Here is a 12,897-nt window from a genome sequence, read left to right as displayed (position 1 = left end):
CTTTCTTAAGCACAGTGTCGCGTTTTGCGCGCGACTTGAACTGGATAATGATATGCGACCTATCACCGTTGCGCGTAGGCACGCGGTGGCAGACCTCGATATCACCATCGTCGATAGGCTCGTTTATTGCAGAGCCAACTTTGGAAAGGATTTCAGTCACAGATTCATCGGCTTTCCTGATTACGCCCTGTATCTCTAGATTGGCCTTCCTCGAGTACTGCTCTATGTACTCGCGCCTTTCCAAGTCTTGCAGCGTGCTTTCCATCGCTGCGTGCTTTGCGTGAAGCTTCCCGTTCTCAGATGCAAGCCTAGTGTTTTTTGTAGTTTCAGCGTTCAGCTTTTTTGTTAACTCTTTAACACTTCCCTGAGCATACTCAAGGCTCTTAGCCAAAGCTTGTTGCTCGATTTTCAGTTCACGGAGCTCGCTCCGTATTTGGCGCTCGACCGCTTCGCGGTGTTCTTTCAGCTCTGCCCTCATTTCTTCTTTTAGTTTCAAAAACTCTGCCTTCATCTCCTCCTTCATTTTACCCATTTCTTTAGCCATTCTCAAAGTTCATACACGACGGTAAGCAACACAAAGTCGGCGAGGATTTACAAGAACAGTTTTTTGGCAGGAATGACGAGCTTCACAAAAGAAAGTTGTGCGATTCGTGTGTTATTGGTACTAACCTGCCGCACAGGCAGAATGTGATTAACGTGTCCGGAGCAGGCCCGTCGCTACTGCCAAGTGTCGGGGCCACGACGAAGAAGGGGCTCTAGTACTGCCGATGCTGTGACGTAGAGGCCGACGTGGCAGGTCACTGGTGCAGCCGACGATAACAACTTCCTGGTGGTAGACGATGCAATCTTGACGGTTCCGCGCGTTGCGTCGGCCGGGAGCTTGATCCTCGTAGGCGCGTAGTGCGGCTGGTTGGCAGTCGACTGCCGCACAGGCAGAACGTGATTAACGTGTCCGGAGCAGGCCCGTCGCTACTGCCAAGTGTCGGGGCCACGACGAAGAAGGTGTTCTAGTACTGCCGATGCTGTGACGTAGAGGCCGACGCGGCAGGTCACTGGTGCAGCCGACGATAACACCTTCCTGGTGGTAGACGATGCAATCTTGACGGTTGCGCGCGTTGCGTCGGCCGGGAGCTTGATCCTCGTAGGCGCGTAGTGCGGCTGGTTAGCAGTCGACTGCCGCACAGGCAGAACGTGATTAACGTGTCCGGAGCAGGCCCGTCGCTACTGCCAAGTGTAGGGGCCACGACGAAGAAGGTGCTCTTGTACTGCCGATGCTGTGACGTAGAGACCGACGCGGCAGGTCACTGGTGCAGCCGACGATAACACCTTCCTGGTGGTAGACGATGCAATCTTGACGGTTCCGCGCGTAGCGTCGACCGGGTGCTTGATCCTCGTAGGCGCGTAGTGCGGCTGCGTGGCAGTCACCTGCAGCACAGGCAGAACGGGATTAACGTGTCCGGAGCAGGCCTGTCGCTACTGCCAAGTAGCGGATTAGGAATTAAAAATCCTACTCCGTACTGGCCCATCGCTACTGCCAAGTAGCGGATTAGAATGGATTAGGAATCGTACTCTGTACTGCTTCTTGCCTGAAAGTCCTCTATACCAGAGGACGTGGCCATTTGTCAGCACTGTATAAGCCTCACCAGTTCTAACCTGACTAAGGACAATGATATCCTTGTAAGGAGGTTTATTGGACGAGTCCAACAAACATGCGGTAGCTCAGAACAGTAGGTTGGGAGAACAAGATGGTGGTGTTCGAGCGCCGATCTCGTGCCCTCCTCTCTTGATGATGATCAGGATGTCATTATCTTCCTTTCTTCATTACATCCTAAACAATGGCTGGTAGTTCCTCAAAGAGTCCTCCTAAGCTAGCTTCACTCGATAGAGTTCGGGCGCTAAATGTTGCCAGGGTCAATTTCCATTGGCGGCCTGTCCTGGTGCACAAATTCTTAGCACCCTCTGCTGCGTTACAGTTCTGACCGCCGCCTTGGTCAGGTGTTCCGCAGCTGCATGAGTCATTTGGGAGGGAGTAGCTGAATACTGTATGGTCTGCCCGTGGAAGGCCACTTCCTGTTCTGGTGAGGGAGTGTCTTTTGTTGAAGCTTAATGGGTCTTTCTAATTTGATTGTACCTGAATTAGCATAGCCTCACCAGCTCTCGGCATTTTTGCCGATGTCGAGCGCCACTCCAAGCCTGGAGATGCAGTGTACTGGAGGAGGTGAATTCGAGCTTCCCACCTTCAGATTTGAAAAAAAAACAAGAACTCAAGGATTCCAACCTCTGACTATGGCAACCAAGCGTCCAAGCTAGCTCAGTCAGATAACCCTGCAGGCTGCGAGGCCACCTTATGTCGGAAAATTCCAGCCCAGAAGATCCTACTAGGCTGAAAACATGCTTTAATTATCCGCGATAGACGGGTTAATATAAGCACAACCTAATATTTCGCAATGGTTCTAGGGTACTACATGCCAAGGATATGATTATGAACCACTATAGGGTTATAATACGCGCCGTAGTGGGGACTACGGGTTAATTTTGACATGTGACCACCTGGGTAACGTGCACCCAATGCACGGCACACAGCCATTTTTGCTTGCCGCCCCCATCAACATGCGTATGTCGCGGCCACAATTTGATCCCTTGCCCTCGCGCTTAGTAGCCTAACGCCAAAAGCACTGCGCCACCGCGCCGAAGGGAATGAAATGACATGCTTGGCGTGTCATCATGATTAACATGCATGACATGACGAATGTCATGGCATGAATGACATGAAATGCAATGACATCACATACTTGACAAGATGACATCACATATGCAATCGATGCAGACGTGACATGTATGATATCACATACTTAACATGATATGGCATGAACGACATGCATGTGCGACATGAATGACATGACATGACAAGTGACATGCGTGCATGACATGATGAATTACATGTCATGCAAGACATGAATGAAATGCATGCAGGACATCAATGAAATGCATACATGACATGACGTGAATCACGGCATGACATGCACGACCAAGAGCACATGCCTAGTGGCTCAAGCCAGCAATGCGCCACATGATATGAATTACGTGACATAATCATCATCAGCTGGTTACGCCCATTGCAGGGCAAAGGCCTCTCCCATACTTCTCCAACTACCCCGGTCATGTACTAATTGTGGCCATGTTGTCCCTGCAAACTTCTTAATCTCATCCGCCCACCTAAATTTCTGCCGCCCCCTGCTACGCTTCCGTTCCCTTGGAATCCAGTCCGTATCCCTTAATGACCATCGGTTATCTTCCCTCCTCATGCCCATGCCCATTTCTTTTTCTTGATTTCAACTAAGATGTCATTACCCCCCGGGTTTGTTCCCTCACCCAATCTGCTCTTTTCTTATCCCTTAACGTTACACCTATCATTCTTCTTTCCATAGCTCGTTGCGTCGTCCTCAACTTAAGCAGAACCCTTTTCGTAAGCCTCCAGGTTTCTGCCCCGTACGTGAGTACTGGTAAGATACAGCTGTTATACACTTTTCTCTTGAGGGATAGTGGCAACCTGCTGTTCATGATTTGAGAATGCTGGCCAAACGCACCCCAGCCCATTCTTATTCTTCTGACTATTTCAGTCTCATGATCCGGATCCGTGGTCACTACCTGCCCTAAGTAGATGTATTCCCTGACCACTTCCAGTGCCTCGCTACCTATCGTAAACTGCTGTTCTCTTCCGAGACTGTTAAACATTAATTTAGTTTTCTCCAGATTAATTTTTAGACCCGCCCTTCTGCTTTGCCTCTCCAGGTCAGTGAGCATGCATTGCGATTGCTTTCGTGAGTTACTAAGCAAGGCAATATCATCAGCGAATCGCAAGTTACTAAGGTATTCTCCAGTTACTTTTATCCCCAATTCTTCCCACTCCAGGTCTCTGAATACCTCCAGTAAACACGCTGTGAATAGCATTGGAGAGATCGTATCTCCCTGCCTGACACCTTTCTTTATTGGGATTTTTTGCTTTCTTTATGGATGACTACGGTGGCTGTGGAGCCGCTATAGATATCTTTCAGTATTTTTACATATGGCTCGTCTACACCCTGATTCCGTAATGCCTCCATGACTGCTGAGGTTTCGACTGAATCAAACGCTTTTTCGTAATCAATGAAAGCTATATATAAGGGTTGGTCATATTCCGCACATTTCTCCATCACCTGATTGATAGTGTGAATATGGTCTATTGTTGAGTAGCCTTTACGGAATCCTGCCTGGTCCTTTGGATGACAGAGGTCTAAGGTGTTCCTGATTCTATTTGCGATGACTTTAGTAAATACTTTGTAGGCAACGGACAGTAAGCTGATCGGTTTATAATTTTTCGAGTCTTTGGCGTCCCCTTTCTTATGGATTAGGATTATGTTAGCGTTCTTCCAAGATTCCAGTGCGCTCGAGGTCATGAGGCATTGTGTATATAGCGTGGCCAGTCTTTCTAGAACAATGTGCCCACCATCCTTCAACAAATTTGCAGTTACCTGATCCTCCCCAGCTGCCCTCCCCCTTTCCACAGCTCCCGAAGCGTTCTCTACTTCTTTCGGCGTTACTTGTGGGATTTCAAATTCCTCTAGACTATTCTCTCTCACATTATTGTCGTGGGTGCTACTGGTACTGTATAAATCTCTATAGAACTCCTCAGCCACTTGAACTATCTCATCGATATTAGTAATTATATTCCTTAATGTTGTCCATAAGATTGTCGTTTATTGCTTCAACGTGACATAAGAATATGATTAAAATACATTTCATGTCATTCATGCAAGTAACGTCCTGAGATGTCATAATAGGATACATATTATGCCGTGCAGGCACATCATCAAGTTACATGCATGTCATTGATGTCATAAATATGATGTCATGTCATGCATGTCATGGTTAAATCCAGTTAAAGGTAATTTGGTTAGGATAGGAATAAACTTTATTTGTCCAACGGTTATTGATGTTCGTGCCCAGCGCTTAACTGCCAGGGGTCCATCGCCCCAGGAAAATCCTTCGAGATCCTCGGCAACGGCCCTGGCCTGCTGGACGGCCCACCCCTGGTCTTCGGGTGTCTCGCTAAGGAGGGCGGCTTGCCATCTCTCAGCGAGGCGCCCCGCTTTAGAGGGTCCTGCTGTTGTCTTCCCCCTTCCTCCTTGTCCTTCTTCCTCATGGCGTTGGTATGCCCAAAGCACATGGACAATATCCACCCGTTCGTGCTCGCACCACGGCAAGCCGGGCGGTGGGTGCAGCGCGGGCCACAGGCGGTGCAGGTGGTAGGGGTTTGTGAAAGTGCCCGTCTGCAACCGTCTCAGGTCGACCGCCTGGGACCTGTCTAGACGCCCGTGGGGTTGTGGATATTTTCTTCGTTCTTTCCTATAGTGGCCAAGCACCTCTCTGTACGTTGCGGGAAACTCCTTGACATCGCAGTCGGCGTCCGCGTGATCCCCAGCTCCGTCCGCCGCGATTTGTGTTGTGTTAGTTAAAGAAACGACAACTACGGGACACCATGGCCCAAGATAGATAGATAGATAGATAGATAGATAGATAGATAGATAGATAGATAGATAGATAGATAGATAGATAGATTCAACAGGCGTGAAGTAGGCAAAAATACTTCGCATTAGTGTAGCATCACATCAGAAGCGTATATTTCATTTCATTTTTCCGTACGTGTATTTTGGACAATCCAAACCATTGCCTGTGGGTCAGGACAAAAGAAGTTGCTTAACCTCCTGACAGGGTCCTGTCAACATCACCTACATAGCACAAGGCCTGTTCACTCCAGTCCATAACGTCATGCTAGCTGGCCCGAAATTTCTATTGCCAAGACTGGCGTGACGAAAGCAGTGGCGTCAAAATCACCACTGCTTGCTCGGGATCATCCCCATTAGATTGTACGGCAGTAGGGACAGGTAGCATAACATCATTGATCCTAGTAACAGGCCTTGTGCTGTGTAGGTGGTGTTGGTCCTGCTCGCGCTGTGCGCAGTAACAGTGATCATGTCACAAAATGAACTTTTTTTTTTCAGATATGAGAAGAGTACCTATGTCAGAATTGACCCAGCCTTTTATCCGCTCTGTAGCAGCAATGTGTTCATGACGCCAGAAAACTACCGGTCATGCATTTTTTGAAAGCGAAGTTAGCCAATGAAAAAAAGAAAGTTCGGCTGCATGTTACGCTCCTATAAGACATGAAGACGAAAACCTGCTGCACGCTTGGTAATGCATTAAGGTGTACGATGGGAGGGGTCAGACTTCTTGCAAGTATAACGAGCCAAAGTGTGAAGTACTCGTGTGGCGCTTTAGGTCAACCTCCTCAAGGACACCTGCCAGCACTTAATACACTACCCAAAGGTGCAGCATGCTTGTCCCCAGTAAGTGTCACAAATGTGTAAACAAGCCGAACACAATTACGTTTCATCCTTTCAGCAGGGGAAAGCAGCACTCGCGGCCGAACGCCTTGTTCCCGCCTCTTCACCCGTCGCCTCTCGTTTCTTGCTTGGTGAGCATCTTCCGCCGTAGCGTACTTCCGATGCCTACCGCGCAATTCGCTAGGCCCCAGGCGAGCGTCCTCCATTGCAGTCTTTCTCACTTCGCAGTCGAATGTCACCGCAAACGCCGCCGCCACCGCGTGACGTCAGCGAAGCAACACCTGTTTTTCTGTGTGCGCACGCCACTCGTTCCCCTCTCCACCGGCCGCTCGTTCGTAGAAGGTCACGTGAGTATTTTAGCGCAACAGCGTTAAGGAGCTGGTGTCGCAGAAAAGCCGTTGTTGTCGGCCTCGGCAGCGTTGGCCGTGATCGAAAAATCGCAAATCCCAGAAGGCAATTTATAAATAAAAACAACTTGCAAGATGGGCTGGGTGGGACTCGAACCAGGGTCTCCGAAGTGTGAGACGGAGACGCTACTACTCAGCCATGAGTTTTTTTGTTATTACCGGCTTGGCAAAAGAGTACAATGTGAATGATACATGGCCATAAAAAACAACTAGTCAATGTCGGACCAGTGTGTTGTGATAAGAACGATGTAGGCTAGTCACTTTCTGCAAAGCACTTAGCCAATCAGGAGGATGACTCTGTGCACAGAAAAGTTCGCGTATATATAGCACACTTTCAATGAAGTATTCATGTGCTGGGGCCTGAACAATGCGCTCATGTCTAATATCCATACGCGTTCGCCACACGCTATGCATGCACAGAAGTATTAACAGATCGACAGGCACTCCCTCTGGTTCCGCGCGTGACAGGAAGCGTATCCCGAAATCACTTAACGGCAATTCCTTTTTAAAGCTGCGTTTTAGAATATCCCACAAAAAACACTGCGTCATGGCAGTCCAGAAAGATATGCTCGATCCTCTCCGGTTGTTTGCATATAAAGCGATTCACAGAGCAAGGTACAAAAATGCTTTTGCTTTGCAACCACGGTTTCACTGGGAGAGTGCCTGTATGTAGCTGAAAAAAGAAAGATCTAACAGAAGCTCTTACCGGCATTCGTTTAACTCTATTAAGAACATCTCGTTCTGAACCTCAAATAAATACTGTACGATACAACGGTACAGGCAAGAATACATCAACAAGATCTTTATACAACTTCTTACTAAAATAACAGCGGCCAGATATTCACTAGAACATCTTGCTTTTAGTATTTGGAAAGACGCGACCACTTCACGCTTCACTTGACGTTTCTAAGGCAGCACCGCATTCACTAGAGGTGCTTTTGTCCCAATTTGAACCATCGAACTCAAGGGTGAGTCATCTATACGGGGACAATGACCCAGCCATGAGTTCGATGGTTCAAACGGGACAAAAGCGCCTCTAGTGAATGCGGTGTTGCCTTAGAAACGTGCCGTAGAAAGTTATACTGTGGTGTATCTCGGTAATTATGAGCATGTAAATTACAGAAGTCGCAGTTAAACGAGTACCGAAGTACATTTCTGCTACATTTCTTCTGCGCTTGGCGCACACGCAGAGCCATCTTGCGGCAAACACAGAAGACTCCCTCCTCGCAATGTACGGCGCTGCCCCGACAGGTGGCGCGCCACTCGCCCGCTTCTCCGCTTCGTCTCGTTTGAGCGCATTGGGGCCGTGCGGGGACCGGTGCGAGGATGCCCCAATACCCTTGCGTTTAATAAGTTTTTTCGCTCTCTCCCGTTCCAACTTCCAGCGTGTGTCACTCGAACCCTCGTGTTTAGGCAAAACCTTTGTTTAGGCGACGCGGCCCCTCTTTCCGGTCACAGCGCGATTCCTAGGTGCAGCGTCCGATGCGGGACGCCTGAATACCTGTATAGTTGTCGCGTTCCATAACCAGCTAGGGCACGGTTAAAGAGGTCAAGTGCTGCAGTTACCAATGCACAGACCATAAGGCGATGCTTCTTGCAGTCGTGCGGAAGAAGCCAGCAGAAGAGCCACAAGTCGAAGGGGAGCAAGAACAAGGAATGGAACGCGGACCAGAAGATGTATCAATTGACGAATTCAGAGGGGATGCCAACGCGGATGATGCTGATGCGGGTGCTGTTGAAACTATCGCAATCATTGTGCGATGAAAGTGCTTTTGAAGACAGGGGACGACATTCATCCAGGTGTGTCATGCCAGAAGAGCGATTTGAAGGAGTCCACCACGACCTACTGAACTCCAGACCCGCACAGATCTCCCTCCTCCAGCACGACTGGTCTAGTTCGCCCCTTTCACCGCTAGGGAAAGAACGTACGAGCAGAGTGGCGCTAGTTATAACCTGTTCGCTGTCGTCTGCTTCTGCGATCTGTTCAGCGCTTGTCTTGCCATTTCGGAAGGCACAAAGCTCTTGTATTGGCGGTAAATCAATAAATTCACAAATATACAAAAGAAAACATATTTGCGAATGCTTTGCGTTTGAATAGTGAAACGACAAGAGGAGGAGCGGTGCAAGAAATGTAAACGAGCATAGGTGGCAGCTGCAATGCTAGATCGACGGCATAAATTTCCCTTTCCTAGCCTCCGTAAGCAACTGGAAAAATTGTCTTAAAGAGATTCATAGGATAATCTAGTTTTTTTAGTTGTTTACAGATAGCCTAGTGTCGTAGATGACATTAGGATTTACTGCTGTGTGCCGTAGTGAAAGCAGATGACCTGGTAAAAGTATATAGTAAAAGTATTCACGAGTATAAGTCCTCCGCCCGATATGTGCAATAGGTTGATCGATTCTGTTTCAAGGAAAGGTCAGCATACCTTCTTTTTATTGTCGTTGGATGTCTAGCTCAGTAGAAAGCTTACAAAAATTAAGCGATCCCAGTGCTATAAGACGTACGTGCTGCACTGCAAGCCTTAAATCGTCTCACCGGACTCTTTTCAAACTGTAAAGCTAGCTTTTCTGCGTGGTACGGCGGCAGCATAACAGGGATGCTTAAGAGACGTACGCAGTGAAGCTGTGTGCGTAATGCACTTCTTGACCTCGACACATTCACGGTCAACTTTTAAGAGTTAAAATGAGTGGTAATCGTTCTGTCGTCGAACATTACGGTGGTTTCAAGTTTCTAAAGAGCGCAGAAGCGAATTTTACAACGTGTACAATGAAACTATTGTGTACTTTGCGAACGCTATACGCAATGTGATTTACAATAATCTGCTTGAAAAAAGCAATAGGAGCGGCTATTTAACGCTATTTTAGAGAGCAGCGGACTACACGCTCCGACATTTTTTAGGTTCGGGCAGTCAACTTTTGGAGCCAAGTGACCGATCAAAGCCTTGCGACATCACTGTCACTGCGTTAGCAAAAATCATCAACTAGACAAGCAGTTCGTCACAACACAACAGCTGCCGTACTAATTACAACGCCGCACAGCCGCCCACCGCGTAGCAGACGAACAGGTTATTAAAGCGCCGCCAACGGCCGCCGGTTGAACGAAAGTGGGCGCAAGCTGCTCCCATAGAAGCCGGATATCTGTGCAGGTCTGGAGTTCCAGTAGGTCGTGGAGTCCACAATGACTTACACTACGATGAGTGAAAATGACCTGAACATCACCCCCGAGTGCTCCGTGATCGCTGCGCATGCGTGAGCTGAGAGAAGGTGAGAAAGGAGAACAACTCTTTTTCGCAGGATGTGACGTCACATTGTTGCTTGTTTTTACTTTTTTGAAAGAGCTACTCTCGAACGTAGATTAGCCATTGCCGTCGTGTCGGCTGCAAGACGTTCTGCGCGCGCTTGGCGCGCTTTTGTGCGTGTCGAAAGCGTATAACGTGCGCGATATTCGCGCGAGCGCAGTTTGACTTGAGCAATCGTGGGTTTGGACTCCGTGACATTTGCTTTCGTCATATGCGAGTTAAGGGCTTGCCGACAGGTAAACCGCCGCTGTACTTAGGTGAATACCTTGTTTTTCGTGGTACTGAAATAAATAGCGCTTCGCTGCGATGGTGACTTCAATCGACTGCGGTAATTGCTGCGCATTACGGGCGATTTAATTGCACAGTACGTGCTGCATTATCGGTGCAGATAGAGAAAACTTATCCTGTGAGCCTTACTTCCGTCAGTCAGTCGGTTGGATGTTTCGCTCTTATCCAGTGCACATTTCTTGATATCCACTAACGACCTGCTTCGAATATCGACGAAGTGTCTATTGATCGTGCAGATGTTTTTTTTTATTCACACAACTGGCGATGGGCAGCAGCGTTACGGCCGTGAGTTTTCCTTTCGAGCAAACCTTTTGAAATTGAAGTTTTCGCTCATGTTCGCGAGATAGCAAATTTAAGTGTTACACCCACTGCTGTATTTTTCGATTCCATGTGACCTAGATTTAAGCTGCCTCAGGTTGTATTAACGCGCGCAGAGGCTTTTCGAAAAATAGTTGTCACCTGAGAAATCAATGCAATGTGCCAGTTCTTTTGGAATGGTGCTATTTGTGAAATTGATCATATTTCCCCTAGTCATGCTCAACTACTTACTGGTCAGATGCTTGAACTTCCGAAGAAGTATTTGTAAAGTTTCTCTTCCAACTCAGCATTGTAACTGACGCTTCTCGGAAGTATGAGTGGTATTTGCCCCTGCAACACTGCCATGAGTTCAAGTTCAAATTGTGCCCACCGACTGTCTATCCGTGTGCCACTAGAAAACAAAGAACTCATTTCTCAATTGTTGCAACATTTCTTTTTCATTCCATCTTCAAGAAATTTGTTTGCTTCTTTTCCTGGTCATTGTGGACTTGCACACATTGAAGTTTTGGATAGTTTGGCAAAAGCATTGCATAGTGGGCCTGTAGGTTTTTTTTTGTATTTAGCGCATTGCCCTTCAGACTGGACAAATTAAGTAACTGCATTACAAATATTTCCCTTCCTTGGAATGTCTGTTCCATGTGCCTCATAACAGTACACGGTTGAATTTGGCACATGCACCTTCATATGACCAAGTGTAGGTTTGTATTGCAATGGAAATAAGAACATGAGTGCTTCAATTGTCTTCATCACATTGCTGATGCCTTCAATGTGTGAAAATGGCTTGTAACAATATTGCTGTGTTTCATGTGAGGATATGGAATAGAATAACTTTCTTCTTTTATGCTGAAGGTATTCACCCCTTTTGCCTGTTGGGCTTCAAATCTTGTAGAAAATGGTGTGAGCAGCCTGGTGTGTGCCTGAAGAGCAATGCTAGTTTGTGCATGATCATATTGTTGCTGCTGGGAAGATGACATCTTAGGCACATTTTTTTCATACAATTAACACAAATGTTTCTATCTTTCCCCTTGTGGCTCAATCGTAGTAGACCTGTTCGTTTTTAGGTTACTTTGTTGTTTATTTTTGTTACATATCAGTATTATGTACTATCAAGTTAGTGGGAATATAAAGCTATTTGATGTTGTATTCATGGGGAATCCTAGCCAATCCCTCGTCATGGGTATGTGCCATATGTCACAGGTAACAATCATTCTAGTCTCTCTTCTTGTGGTAAAAGTATCCCAAAGCCTATTTTGTATGCTTGCAGATGAGTTGAGATTTACACATCAATGCCAGCTCACAAAGCATCTAATACGGCAATCAGCCAGCCACCTCCGCAGACGGAGAATTCTGCAGTTTCCAATCATACTGTTTCTGTTGTCTTTGGCAGAGATTTTGATTGTGCACAGCGGGAATAAACTGTAGGACTATAAAAACCTTGTGATGACAAGGGCCATATATGGTGGAAATTATAGTAGAATGTGACCAGCATTAGCTCAAGCCCTGCTAAAGGTCTGTGGTATCTAAAAAAATAATAAAGTGCTGGTTTTCATATCTATAGCTACTGTGTGCATTAAGCTCAAAACTCCCTTCTTGGCAACATAACCCGGGAATGCCCACTCCAAACACTCTTGCACATGCACTTTGACAGAATCTGCTTTGATTTACCTAATTGCATATCAGTAAAGATGGGTCTAGTTCACTAAAGACTGACAATGCTGCATTCGAATGGAACCAAACCGTTCTCGAAAAGTTCTTGAAACCAGTGAAGCAGGTTTTTGAGAACTTTTAATCTGGCAAAATGACAAAATGAAAGTTATTTGAAATAAGTGATGCAATGCTGATGAGGTTTGGGCATGCATTTCAAGGTGCTTGGCCTTCATTATCTCTAATCATAGTGAACCTGCCAAATTGGCAAGGATCTTGAATGAATTCACTAGGCCCAACTATTTTGTTGCTGCCCTATATTGTGCACTCTTCCTATATAGGAAGAGTGCACAACAAAAATCTTGTGGCTTCCTGTTATCATAACACCCTATAACCTCCTTAGATGTAGGGCCATTTCATATTCACCAATACATACTTCCACAGAATTTAGATGATGCCTTTAAAAATGTGTCCCTCATGCTTACATGTAAAGGAGCACTGACATTAAACTTTTGGACTGAATTTTTTTATATTAATCTGGTTCCAAATGGCAGCTTT

This window comes from Dermacentor andersoni, chromosome 3, assembly GCF_023375885.2.
Source record: "Dermacentor andersoni chromosome 3, qqDerAnde1_hic_scaffold, whole genome shotgun sequence".
Classification (NCBI taxonomy): Eukaryota; Metazoa; Arthropoda; class Arachnida; order Ixodida; family Ixodidae; genus Dermacentor; species Dermacentor andersoni.
This window is presented reverse-complemented; position numbering follows the sequence as displayed.